Genomic DNA, 8,261 nt, shown 5'->3' with positions numbered 1-8,261 from the left:
TCTCTGATACCAAATTGATGCCAACCTAAGTTGTTCATACCATAATGATGTAGCCTAGGCCGCATATACCCACAGTATGCAAATAAAATTGCATGTCATATACATTGTGTATGTGTCCCAGGAATTTCTAATATTCCATACTTATTAGAATATTCACAAATCAAGGTTGACATCTCCTTAATTAAATCTATGTGGAAACATTCATTTAACTCTCCCACAGGTTTCGATTTTGGGTTACTTTTCACCTTCGACGCCTATCAACCATACCCTAGTCTTTAGACTTTGGTTAAAGCCAAAACTTAACCCATAATACATTAATCTGCTTATTTCTATTATAATTCCCGTATAATGGAAATATCTCATCAATCACACTTAAACCTTACCTTTTTGTCATTCGACGAACCTTTGCACACACATCGATGCTCTCTTTAGCGCATTAAATCTCTGTCGTCAGTCTCATTCCTCGATCCGACGCTTATCGTGTCACCCAATTATCAACTAACCAGATAATCTCTACCGTTTATCTGCTCCGCCCAATCCAAGGGTTGTCGCATCACCCGATCGCCAACAAGCTTGGCTGATCTCCACCGTTGATCAATCTCGCTTGATCCAATAGTTAGTGCATAATCTCGGGCATATATTTGCATGACCGATATCAGATTGAGAGCGTGCGAGAAACTACTTCCCGTCTTTCGAAACCACCCACATGCTTAAATCAAACCCTTTAAGAAACTCGACTTAATAAAGGGTTAGAACTTAATCTCTGCCATTCATCTTCTTGAATTTATTTGCACAATTTAATCTTAATCGTATATCTCCCTCGTTCTTGTCTGTTGATCTGATGGATCATATGGTTCCTGTGCACCATTACAATCTTTTGGTTTTTACTGTGTAATTGCCCATTCAGCCTTCTGCCTCTGTATTTGGCTTTGCCTTATGATCTTCACTTGTTTTGATCTCTACCTCTGCTCGCACCTTTATGCTTCCTTCATAAATCCTTAGGTTTTAGGAAACCTTACAGTCATACCTTTGCTACAACATTAAAGGCTTTCTCCAATACTATCTATGTGTAAAACCGTAACACTCCTCTCTGCACCTCTTCTCTGGTTCTACACACATGCAACCTATGTTACACATAATTACTCTAGTTCACTCACAATCTATAACTCAATTACTCAATACACATCAGAGAAACTCATAATCAAGTTATCTATATTAATAACAAACATTTACACAAAGAATTCCTTCTCGGCTTGATCTTCTATATCAGTTTCCTTTTCTTCCTGCTTGTAGGCTTACAGTCAAACCTATCTAACCTCTAAACTAACTGACTGACTGACTCCTGACTTAACCTTGTGCCCTTTTGGCTTACATTTATACAAAAAGGTTCTGCTTAACCAATTCTAGTTCAGATCCTTAATCTGTTGAACTAAATCCTGAATATCCTCTAAGTCCACTTTTAACTCCACTTAATCCCTAAGAATCCTCTCTAGTTCCTCGAATCATGAAACCACTTTCTAGTCTAAGACTTACAATTGATTTCCAACTCTCTCATCATCACTCACGTTCTCCTACATTCGAGATAATTTACAAAATCCTCATAATATCTAATTAATTCCTATTCTAATCACTCAAAACATTATTGATTACATACATAGGAATCCAACTTCCTTGAAAACACAAGACCCCCTAAGTTAACTAGAACATAATGAAATTATTGAGTTGTATGCTCCTGCATCAGACTTCCAAGGTTAAAAGAATCATGATCTCTTGATCATGTGCTTTCGACCTTTGTCTTCCTAGATCCCATACTTTGTTCTGTAATTTGTCTTTGGTTGTTGTCTGTTGTTGTTCTCTAGGTTTCCACACTTTATGTTACTTTTCTCCACTGGCTATGCTTTCACAGTCTGTTGTTGTCTTTCTCTTTCTGCTTCTCCTTGGCCTTCTTACTATTGTTTTCTTCTGAGGCTCCTTCATCATCAATCTTATGGTTCTTTCAATCTCTATGTCCAATTTATCTTTTGACTGATAATTACTTTGCCATTTGTTGATGTACTCTGTCCACTCACGTTCAAACTTCAGTTTATTGTCTTCTCATTGAAGTTGTTGGATTTGTACTACCACCCTTTCATCCTTACCCTCTTGTGACTTTCCAAAGAACCTCTATTAAATATCTGTAAATTTACTTTCAAAAAGTAAATTTTCCTCCAATTTTCTTTGTACTTCATTCCTCTCAAATACATCACTATGTTGTTCATTGATTCCCACATATTTTCTTTCCTCTTCTTTGACAACCCTTAGTAATTGTCCTTCACTTCCTTGACTGATTCTGACAATCAGTTTAACTTCTTCAAGCTCGATATCTTCATTCTTTTCTTTTTCCTCATCAGCATGTCCGACCTGGAAACTTCCAATCTTCCTCATTTTAAAACTGACTCTTCAACTTGAATCATGTCTATCTCATCTTCATCAAATCCTGTAATCATAAAACAATTATTAGAATTAGAAATATAAGACCTCATTACCTTTTCCTTCTCTAGATACATCTCAATATGCTACTATGAGTTTTCTTCCAATTCCTTTGTCAACACATCAGTATGTTGATTTAAACTCTCCTTCATATCATCTATTTCAATGATATCTCTCGGTTCTGGTTCACAATAATGAACTCCTCCTTCTATAATGTTAATTTGCTGAACTTTTATTACCATCCCCTTTTCCTTATGATTGTCATTTATGACAATTTCTTTGTCTTCCTTCTTCAACAATTTATCCCGAGTATACATCCTCTGCTTTTCCAAATCCCTTCTTTGAATGTCTAATTTTCTATATAACTCAATAATCTCAATTGGAGTAGGATTTGGAAATTTTACACAATTTTCCATACCTTCATTTGTTATTGACCAATCATTAGATGTGCTTTCTCCCTTTGTTAAATCTTTTGCATGGTCTTCTTCTTTCTTCACATCTTTCAGTAGATGTCATTCTTCTTTCTTCAATTCTGTGATTGTCTTTTCTTTGCCTTGAGACAAATCTGGCTCCCCTTCTTCTTCAATACACTTTGTCTTGTCATCTCTCTGTAAACCTTCTTCAAGAGCTATCCTTGCCTCATCATCTACATTAATATTCTCCTTCATTTGTTCTTCATCAATAACATTAATTAAATTCATTAGATTACCTCTGAGACAATATTCCTTCGTTCTTCATTAGAATAAGATCTTGATCTTCCATCTCTATGATAGCTTTTAATGATTGTCTTCTCTCATTAAGTAACTCTCCCATAGACCCTTTCTGTTGTAACCAGTCAAACTATTTCTCTTCTGAGAAATTTTCTTTGTCACCTTTTACTTCAAGATCTTCATCCATTCTGAAGACATCTTCAAAAGGTTACATTTCTCCTGCAATATCTGCGATCATACGTAAACTATCAGTTTTAAAAACATAAGGCCTTGTGGCATCAGTTGATGCTTCAGTCATCATATCTCCTTGCTGCCTTGAATTCACAATAATTCATAAGATCTTCCACAGATATCCAGTCTTCATCTTCCCCTAGAACTTCATCCTGTTCTGTTTCACAAATGGAAACTTCCATTTCCAACTCAGCTTCGCCGAGTTCTTCCACCAACCACTTCACTTGCCTCTGTTGTAGCCTTCTCTGTAACTTAGACCACTTCACTACCTTTTTCCTCATGACCCAACCTTGTCTTTGGTTTTACTCTAGTATCATGCTTAATACATTGAGTTGTTCTTTTAACTCTACAATCTCCTTGTCACGCACTTCTTCCTCAGAACCTTTGTTACCTCTGTTATGACTATTAGTAGTCATCTTCTTCTCTATCTTCATGAGTTCCTCACTCACTTACTATGAGCTACATTAAAGCCTCTGCAACAACAAGTCCTCACTGCTACCACTTACCTCACCAAGATTTCCTCTATACTTGGTCTTTTGGAAAGCACTTGGTTCTCTATTCTCTTGAACCTCTTTGAGCACTTCTCTCTGCTCCTTCCAGGCTTCAACTTATCTACAAATTTTAAGATCACAATTGTCCTCTTGTATTTTCATCACAATAAAATACTAGATTTTGACCACCTCTTCTTTCACTCAGAAATTTGTACCGGCTTTCTTTATCCTTTAGCAATTCTACCCACATCCTCTGTGGAATTACCTTTATGATCTTTCTGTGAGCTGCAACAAAACCTCTGCTGATCCAGGTGGATGTTGGTGGCCACCCACCTATCCCACTTGGACCCCCAAAACTGTCTCTTTCAGTTTTTCAATTTCTGTAATTGTAGCACAATTTACTATTTTTAGCATTTTTTTGGGTCGTGAACTTCCGGAGCCGTTTTGAGGCCCTAAATGACGTTTTTTGGGAAATCTGGGAGCAACATGGGTGCATGGACTAATGCTGCTCTTCCCAAAGTTGTAGTTCTTGAATAGATCTTTCTAACAAGATATTATACGTGTCAAACAGAGATCAGGTGCCAAAGTTAAGACCTCGGGAAATTGATGTACCAATTTACCCAAATGGGGCCCACAATTTGGTGTTTCATGTTCTAGGGTTAGGTTTTGGGATGTTAAGGGTTTTCCATTATTTCTCGACAATAAATAAGCCTTCGAGCTTCATTGTAACACAATTCAGAGGCATGTAGCCGCCACATCTCATCTCAAAGATAAGCTACCATTTCCCTAGCTCGTTTATTTCCAGTTCTGTCTGTAAGCATATTTCAATATTTTACATTAATGAAATGAAGTATTATTCCTACCGTGTCTTTGTGTTTATGGTTATCTCTGTAATTTTTTGCGTTCCTGTTTAAATCTGGATCAGTGGTATCAGAGCGGTCTGCGTTTTTCTCTGTTTTTCTTTGCATGTCCCCAACGCGGTCGGGATATAAAGAGTTAGGGATTGAACTGGTTGAAACTTTGCAAGACCAACCTCGCAAATCCCGACAGCCTCCAATGGCGGATGAGAAGAAATACGAGAGGGCAGGAGATCCTATCAAAATCTTGCTCGAAGAAGCACTTGAGCGACAAAGGAATGCAATGATGGACAAATTTGTGCAGATCCTTCAGTGACTACCCAGAGGCGACGCATCGGCTTCCAGCAGCTACTCTAGAAATGTCATGCCTTTTAAGGTACAAGTTAATTTTGAAATACCCATATTCAAGGGTCAAATAGACGCACATGTCATAGATAAATGGTTAAATCTGCTAGATGGGTATTTTTCTGTTCATGAATTTTCGAGTCGAGAAAAGATTGTTTTCGCTCTTCTCAAAGCAGCCCCCCACGTCAAGGACTAGTGGGAAACCTATTGCGAGCAGAAGAATGAAATTATGGGCTCACTATTTTCAGCTACACCCACTTGGGATTCATTCCGGGATGCCGTCAAGGAGCAGTACTACCCTGTCAAAAGCTATGAGGACAAATACATCAAATGGACCACATTGCGGCAGGGAAGGGACCAAGATGTGCCGGAGTTCACAAAAATTTTTCATACCCTTCGCACACAGTTGGGTATCAAGGACTCTGAGCTGCATTTGGTACTTAAATACCACAACTGCCTACATAGATACATCCAGGAAGAGATGGTGTTCCTGAACACCTCCTCGCTCGGCACAGCGTACCAATACACTGTCAGAATAGAGCAAAATTTCAAACAGAAGAAGCGAGACTTTGGATCTGCAAATATGAAGACCAAAGGACAAAGCCAAGGTGGGGTGACACAAGACAACCCATTGAAGCCGCAAGAAAAGAACAACACCCCAAAGTCAAATAAGGACACAAGAAAGTGGTGTGAGTTCCACAAGAGCCCCACTCACAACACAAGTGAGTGCCGTACCAAGCAATCGTTGGTGGCCAAGTTGAAGGCTTCAAAATCAGATGCATGTTCCAACCCTGAGTCAGAACCCGACAAGGGGAATGGCAAAGGGAAGCAAATCATTGATGCGGAGCCCAGCGTCACTATTGCCACCGCCGAGATCCAGAAGAATGAGCCTGAAGACCCAGAGGAGGGGGAGAGTCTTTTCCACTCACAGATGTGGGTGAAGGGTTCGCCGTTGTAATTCATTGTCAATAGTGGTAGCGAAAAGAACCTCATTTCAGTAGAGGTCGTGAAGCGGTTGGGCCTACCGACTACACCACACCCACAGCTGTACAGTATCAAGTGGCTTCATGAAGGACGAGATCTCAAAGTTTGCCAGCAGTGCTGCCTTCCCTACAACATCAAGCCCTTCACACACGAGGTATTGTGTGATGTTACACCTCTAGATGTTTGTGATGTATTATTAGGCCAGCCATACTTGTGGAGGCGACATGCTGTGTATGAGTCAAGGCCTCGTGCTGTCATTATTTCTTTCTGTAATTCATTATACAGGATATCGGAGGTAGCCCCACCTACTGCCACCTCTTTTATCACTGCCAAGAAAGGCAACAAGCTCATCTCCTAGACTGGGAAATTCATTTTCTATCTGGTTTTCTCCTAAAGTAAGGGGAAGATCGTCACCACATCCATGACCCACGCAAAGGGTTCCTCCATGCAGCAGCAGCAACAGAGGGATACGGTCATGAAAGAACATAGGAACAACTTCTCCTCACCTACACGGGTACCACACAAGCTTCAGGTGGGCAACAAAGTCTGGTTGCATCTGCAGAAAGAATGCCTTACAAGAGCCCAATAGAAGCTCCGACCACGCCGACATGGTCCTCACACCATTACCAAGGCTGTGGGAAATAATGCATTGAAGCACAACATTCCCCCATTCCTTCGCTTGCACTGAATGTTCAATGTAGACCATCATCGACCATGCTTCCCACCATTTATGGACACATTAGAGATTACAGAACAGCTCACCAAGGACCAAGTTTAGTAGATGGAGGAACTCAATGCAATGGGGACCATTTATTCCAAAGGGGGGAGGAATGATCCAGATGGATGTTGGTAGCCACCCACCTATCCCACTTGAACCCCCAAAACTGTCTCTTTAAGTTTTTCAGTTTCTGTAATTGTAGCACAATTTACTATTTTTAGCAATTTTTCGGGTCCTGAACTTCCGGAGCAATTTTCAGGCCCTAAACGATGTTTTTTTGGAAATCTGGGAGCAACACGGGTCCATAATCCTATTTTTCTCTTCCCAAAGTTATATTTCTCAGATAGATATTTCTAACGAGCTATTGTACGCGTCAAACGGAGATCAGGTGCCAAAGTTACAACCCCAGGAAATTGATGTACCAATTTACCCAAACGGGGTCCACAATTTGTCGTTTCATCTTCTATGGTTAGGTTTTTGGATGTTAAGGATTTTATGTTGTTTCTCAACAATAAATAGGCCTTAGAGCCTCATTGTAACACAGTTCAGAGGCATGTAGCCGCCACATCTCTTCTCAGAGATAAGCTACCATCGCCCTAGCTGGTTTATTTCCATTTCTGTCTGTAAGCATATTTCAATATTTTAAATTAATGAAATGAAGTATTATTCCCGTTGCATCTCTGTGTTTATGGTTATCTCTATAATTTGTTGCGTTCCTATTTAAATTTGGATCACCTGCAGTAACAAGTCTCTTTCTTGCTACACATGCCTCACTAAGCTGCTCTCTTCTCAGCTCAATCTTTTGGCATCTATCTGGTTCTCTCCTCTGGAACCAATTGAGCACTCCTTGCTCTAGGTTGTTGCAATATTCTCACCTTCTTTACTGCTACCTTGAAGACCTCTGCATGATCTTGTTCAACAATTCACATGCAATTTGAATGGATTGTTCTCTGTTTCCTTTGCATTTGCAAATTCTGCTACACTTTATATTTGTGTTCCTACTGTTTGTCAGATTTAAAATCTGATCTCCTCTTGCCTGCAGACACACCTTTAAAACATAACTCTGTTCTAAGTTTTCTCAAAGAATTCTTACACGCAGAATTTCCTTGTTCTGCTCTGATACCAAATTCATGCCAGCCTAAGCTGCTCATACCATAATGATGCATCCTAAGCCGCATATACCCATAATATGCAAATAAAATTACATGTCATATACATTGTGTATGTGTCCCAGGAATTTCTAATATTCCATACTTAGTAAAATCTTCACAAATCAAGGTTGACAACTCCTTAATTAACTCTATGCAGAAACATTCATTTAACTCTCCCACAGGTTACAACTTTGGGTTACTTTCCATCTCTGGCACTTATCAACCATACCCTAGTCTTTACACTTTGGTTAAAACCCAAACTTAACCCATAATACATTAGTCTGCTTATTTATATTATAATTCCT

Source organism: Pinus tabuliformis, chromosome 7 (assembly GCF_031772625.1).
Source record: "Pinus tabuliformis cultivar Carrire ecotype Pingquan chromosome 7, CPIR1, whole genome shotgun sequence".
Lineage (NCBI taxonomy): Eukaryota > Viridiplantae > Streptophyta > Pinopsida > Pinales > Pinaceae > Pinus > Pinus tabuliformis.
This window is presented reverse-complemented; position numbering follows the sequence as displayed.